We start from the raw sequence: 6,246 nt of genomic DNA on the forward strand, positions 1-6,246 counted from the left end.
CCCCCCCCCCCCCCCCCCCCCCCCGCAGCCCAGGCTCAGCTCACAGGGCAGTGATAGAAGCCATCCCCACAAGCTCTACGTGACTGAAAGGAGGCATCGTCTTTCTCCTAAAGAGAGGGCCCTCCCAAACCTACATATGCTTCCCGTCTCCTTCCTGCCCATGTCCTGCTTTTCCACTTGGACACCAATTTGCTGATTCTTCCCTCCCATATCCCTCCCATTCACCCTGTGCTTTCCATTTCAGTCCCTCTTGACATCCCATCAAGTGGCTGCTTCCTGATTTCCTCAGGAAATCTCCCTGGTTCTGTTTCCCCTTCTTAGACCTGTCTGTTACCATTCCGAGATCACTCTTCTTCAGAAATATTTTTTTCCAGTAGGGCACGCCTCTACTCACAACCTCTGAGCCGATTTTATGTTTGAGAGAAATAAATTCGGTCTTTTTTTAACCCTTCCTGAGTGGTTTTCAGTTCTATGCAACCAAACCAAATCTTAAATGATAAACCTCTTGACGTCCAGCAAGGTCTTCTTCCTAGCACACCTATGTAACAGCAGCGTGTAGGTATGCTGTTCCTTACTCTGCGTCCTACCAGAATTACTTTGGGAGATTTCCTCCCAATCTATCCCACTGATCCTATATCTTACTAGCACCTGGCACAATACCTGCCACGTCACACCCGTGGGCTCTAGACGAGGTCTGTCTTCTTTCAGACCGGGCTGCATTTACTGTCCTGGCTTGCGCAGACATTAAAGGTTTGAATGACAATGGAAAATATGAATCACATGAGACCATATCTTACTGCCAACCACTTTGAGCCCTGGATGCAATAAGCTGCTTGTTTTTTTTCTACAAGGAACTTACTTGAGCATTGCTGCTGGTACCCACAGAAAGCAAAGGGAAGGGGGGTGGGGAGGCCCATGACTGCTAGACTAGAAGTTTTAAGGGCTGTGTTCCATTTTTGACTCTGCCACTAACTCCCAGGTCAGCCTGGTCGCTTCACCCCACACCATCAGACCCCCTTTGAATACCTTGTCTAAATTGATGACCTTTTCAAAGACAATCTGGCCATATACAGTAAGAGTCTTGAAAATAGGCATAATTATGCAACAAATAGAAAATGCCTTTTAACCAGTTGTTCCTCTTTTAAGAATCCATCCTAAAAAATAATCAGTCTTTCAAAGACTTATGCACAAGATTTTTAGTAGCAACCCGAGTACCAATCAATAGAAAATTGGTTAAAAAGACAATGTCATAGCCATAAAATTTAATATTTGATAGCTATTAAATATCACATTTGTAAAAAATATTTAGTGCCATGTAATGTTTTGGATATTATTTGGAAAAAAGCAAACTATGAAATTATATATGAAGCACATCTATGTTATCATGTCTGTTCACTACCCTCCTGGGAGCGTCCCAGGTGTAATCTGAAACCAGCCCCCATCCTTGGAGGGCAGGAAGAGAGGAATAGAGGCAGACCACTCCAGGTTGGTAGGTGGCTGTTCTAATAAGCAAAGGGAACTTATGTATAAGGCTGGTCTTGGGTGGCAGCAAGACAAATGGATCCCCACACCTGCCCTCCAAATCTTAGGAGTATATGAAGAGGCCCTAACTGGGCTCAGTCAGGTATACTGTGCAGTTGTTCTCAACACCATATAATAACTATCTCAAGGCTATGCCCCTGGAGCAGCCTCTGAGAGCAGGAGAGGCAAGCAGAACACACATTCTCAGGCTGGGGTGGGGGCTGGGTACTCCGAGTGGCCAGTGGTATTCCCGCAACATCATCCCAATCTTGCAAACATATGTGCATGATTATATGTATAGCTGGCAGGAACCTTACCAAAATACCACTTATTTTTATTTACTCTTGGCATTTTGAAATTTTACAGTAATATACCTTTGTTGAAGTCACTAAGTAATCTCATGCCCTTCATTTTGGCAGCAGAACCTTTGCAATATTTCTTTGATAACTTGATCTTTTTTATCTTTTTGCAGTATCTTGAATTTTCTTTAATCTAATTCTAAACTGCCATTATTAAGACTTTTTTTTTTAAGTGTTTCATTCTTTTTGTTTCTTTCTCTTACCTTCTGGAAGACTTGCTCAACTTGCTTTTCCAAGTGTTCCACTGAAAGTTTTTTTATTAGCCACTACTTTTTTTAAATGTGACAGCTTCTGAAAACATAAATATACATCTTGATCAACAAGTTCTCTTTGTTGATTTTTGTGAACAATTTCATAGCAGCTTCCTAAACATTATTAGAAAATTTACCAGCTCTCCCCACCCCGAGCCCACCACATTGGAAGTGTTTAGCACTGGAATTATATGATGCCTATAGATTTGCAAGCTCTGACAATCCCTAGCCTCAGTAATAACTGAGGAGTTTTGTGAAAGAGGTAAAAGATGGCCACTGGGGAGCAGCTTGAATTAAGCTCACTTAGGGGCAAGCTAAGAGGCAGGGAAAATAACTAGTTTCTGCTGTTTTCTCCCCAGTTACCTAATAGCCCTCTTTATTTCAGAAGTTTGGGCTAGGAAGAACTCAAAGGAAAGAGAAAATGTGGGCAAAGAGGAAGAAGGGAAGTGTGTTTTTATTGTTGTTTTTAAAAAAAAAAACCTCTTGGCTCTGGTCCATTTAGACTCCAGTCTACCCATTAAAGGGGTTTGGAAATATCTTTCTGTTGATAAGGGTTTGGACCCCAGATTTTGTCAGCAGCTGGGTACCTGGGTCAGAAGCCGGCCTCCCTCAGCCAGTTCCCCTTGGAGAAGAGATACTTAGCTAGACAGCTGGGATCACATGCCCCAGGTAAGGCCTACTGTTACACAAACTGGCCTATATTACAGGGAATAGAGCCACAAGGAGGACCAGAGGCCTCCCAGACATGTCTGTTGGGCTTCTTGAGGCTGGTAATTCCATGATAAATAAGAAAAGAAAGGAAGAGAAAAGAAAAGAGAAGAAAAGAAAAAAAGAAAAGGGAAGGGAAGAGAAGAGAAGAGAAAGAAGAGAAGAGAAGAGACAGAAGAGAAGAGAAGAGAAGAGAGAAGAGAAGAGAAAAGGCAAGACAAGAAAAAGGCATCAGGTTCCTAGGTTGTTGGGTACCAGAAGGCTCAGGAAGATCTGGGCTACATGCACGCACAACTCCAGGACCCAGGGGACTAGTGTTTACAACAGCTATAGAGAGGAAAGAGGGCCTCCTCCACTGAGTTTAGAGCTCCTGGTGACAGTGACTGCTGAGTGGTTTTTGCTGCTGCTTCCTTCATTCAATGAAATAATTCTTTAACGAAGCCTTTACTACCGACTCATTAAAGTTAAGGTACTCCAAGGCAATCCCATCCAGGCATCTGACACTGATGAACACATCTTCCAACACTCTTAGCTGTTCTGGGATAAAATCTGTGCATCTCCAATGAGCACCTCTTGGCTGTGCTGACAGGAGATCCTTCTGGAGGGCAACAGTTCAACCAGCTGAATTACTCCTGAGTCACTCCATAGTACCTTAGTTTACTCTAGGTTATGTATTGTTGTTTTGGTTTAATAAAAGGTTTTATAGTTTATTAATTCTCTTCCACTTAGGAAAACTTTACATTGCGAGGGGCTTCTCTTGAGCCCTTTTTAAAGCAGTCCCCTTGGAGAATAACCATCAGGAAGCAAGCTCCTGATGCTGCCCCATCTCCACCCCCATCAGGGTCATGGCCTCGACAATCCACAGCCCGGTCTTCCAGCTCCTGGTATGCAAGGCTAGCATTCTTTCCTACTGATACAGACTCCTGAGGCTCAGCCTGGGGATTAGACAGCCCCTTGCCCTCCAGAGAAAAGGGCCAAATAAATAATCATTGAAGATGAAAGGGATTTTCACAGTTTCAACTAAGGCTAAGAAGATTACATGTATTCTAACCCTAATCACAGTGGTAGCTTTATTGCCACCAGGGTTCACGGTGAGGCCACAAGTCACTGGCAGTAAATAGGGGCCTTGGAAGAGCAAGTTATGTATCAATGTGCATTGTCTGCTGTTTGCTAATTAGCTAGTGCTGCCTGGCATTTATTATACAGCAAAGTTAGCAGAACTAGGAAAAACAAGATTTGGGACACTGGGCTGAGAGGCATTACCAAAAAGCCTGTAATTATGGGTCCCAGCAAGCAAAGTGACAGCCATCTTGGCTGAGAGAAGGAAATATATGTGTAGCAAATCCCCAGGACACACAAGCAGGGAGGCCAGTGGGAACTCTTTGCATTCGTGGCTCTTTAGATTCCACGAAAAAAGACAAATTATTTGGTCTAGTCTCAGCTCTACAACTCGCTTGCTGTGTGACCTTGCGCTGTCCTTGGATCTCTCTGAGCCTCAGATTCTCTAGCAGTAAAATGTGATGAATATTTTCTGACCTCTCTTGCTATAAAAATCAAATTGGATAAATGACTGAGCAATTATTTAGGAAATTAAAGAGATCATTATACAAAGGTGAGTTATGATTTCTCAGTACTCCTGTTGCCCACAGCAAAGGAATTCTGCTATAAGACGAAATACTAATACTCTACTCTAAGACCTTTATTATAGGGCTAAAAGAACTTTATTGCCCAGGCTATAAAACTAAAAGACCAAAAGAATTCAACCTCCTCTAAGAAAGCGTCACTGAACATGGCCAACTAGAGTGATTCTCTAGCCCCTGGAAAAGTCTGTGACTTATGTGACTGTTGCTTCAAGCAGACCTGAGTTCGAATTGCAGCTCTCCCACTCACTATCTGTATGATCTTGGGGCTTGGAGTTGCCATGCTGTCCCCATTACGTAATGCAAGCCCATTCTTTTTTATGGCTGAATCATACCATTATCCCCATCTCAGGCTCAGAGGCTAAGTTCCTCCACCAAAGCCACACTACATGTAAATACTTGAATCGGATTTAAGCCTAGAACCATCCAGGTCTGACATATTCATGCTTACCATGAAGCAATGATTCATAATCAGCACGTAGTAGATATTTGCTAAGTGCAGGCATAGTATGCTGGTTAAGAGTGTGGGCCCGAAAAGAAGAAGATAGCAAGAAGGGAAGAATGAAGGGGGGGAAATCGGAGGGGGAGACGAACCATGAGAGATGATGGACTCTGAAAAACAAACTGAGGGTTCGAGAGTGGAGGGGGGTGGGAGGATGGTTTAGCCTGGTGATGGGTATTAAAGAGGGCACCTTCTGCGTGGAGCACTGGGTGTTATGCACAAACAATGAATCATGGAACACTACATCAAAAACTAATGATGTAATGTATGGTGCTTAGCAGAACAATAAAAAATTAAAAAAAAAAAAAAAAAGAGTGTGGGCCTGGGAGCCAAACTGCCTGGCTTCATTCTGGCTCTGCCATTTATCTGCTGTGTGACCAAGAGCAGGATAGTTAATCTCTCTGTGCCTCAGTTTCTTCTCCCGTAAAATGGAGATAAAAGTAGTGCAACTTTGTCAGGTTGTTCTGAGTACTGAGTTAATGCATATAAACATTTAGAGTAAGTGCTTAAAAAATATGATCATTGCTTGGGGCACCTGGGTGGCTCAGTTGTTTAAGCCTCTGACTCTTGATTTCAGCTCAGGCCATGATCTCAAGGTCCTGGGATCCAGCCCTGAGTCGAGCCCCACAACCAGCCCCACACCCAGCCGGGTGTCAAACCCCATATGGGGCTCTGCACTCAGTGGGGAATCTGCTTGAGGATTCTCTCCCTCCATCTCCCTCTACCCCTCCCTCTACCCATGCATACTCTCTCTCAAATAAATAAATAAATCTTCAAAAACTATATAATCATTGCTTATTAGCAATAATTTTCTGAACTTCTTCTCACCAATCTGTACTATACATGTTTTATTGTCCACTTTATGAAGGAGCAAAATGTAGTCACTAAAAAGAAATAATTTATTTTCTTTCTCTTATTCACCACACTGAGACAAATAAGGATTATTTTAAATGTTTTTAAATTATACATTCACACAAGTACATTTTCAAGAAGTGTGGAAAATACAGAAGGTAGAAAAAATATATCATTCATAATTTCACCAGCCAACATCTTACTGCGTTGTATTTTGTTACTTATGTCTATGTTTATTTCTCTGGAATGTATTTATGTGTAGATATATAAATACAGTTACAACAATATCATACAGGTATCTTAATTTCTTAATTCTAATTGTTTACACAATGGGGATTTCCTTTGTTTCAAACATTATTTCTTCCAAACAGTTATCATCCATTGTCCCTTAAAAGCATATTTAAGATAGCACT

This window comes from Neomonachus schauinslandi, chromosome 11 (genome assembly GCF_002201575.2).
Source record: "Neomonachus schauinslandi chromosome 11, ASM220157v2, whole genome shotgun sequence".
Lineage (NCBI taxonomy): Eukaryota > Metazoa > Chordata > Mammalia > Carnivora > Phocidae > Neomonachus > Neomonachus schauinslandi.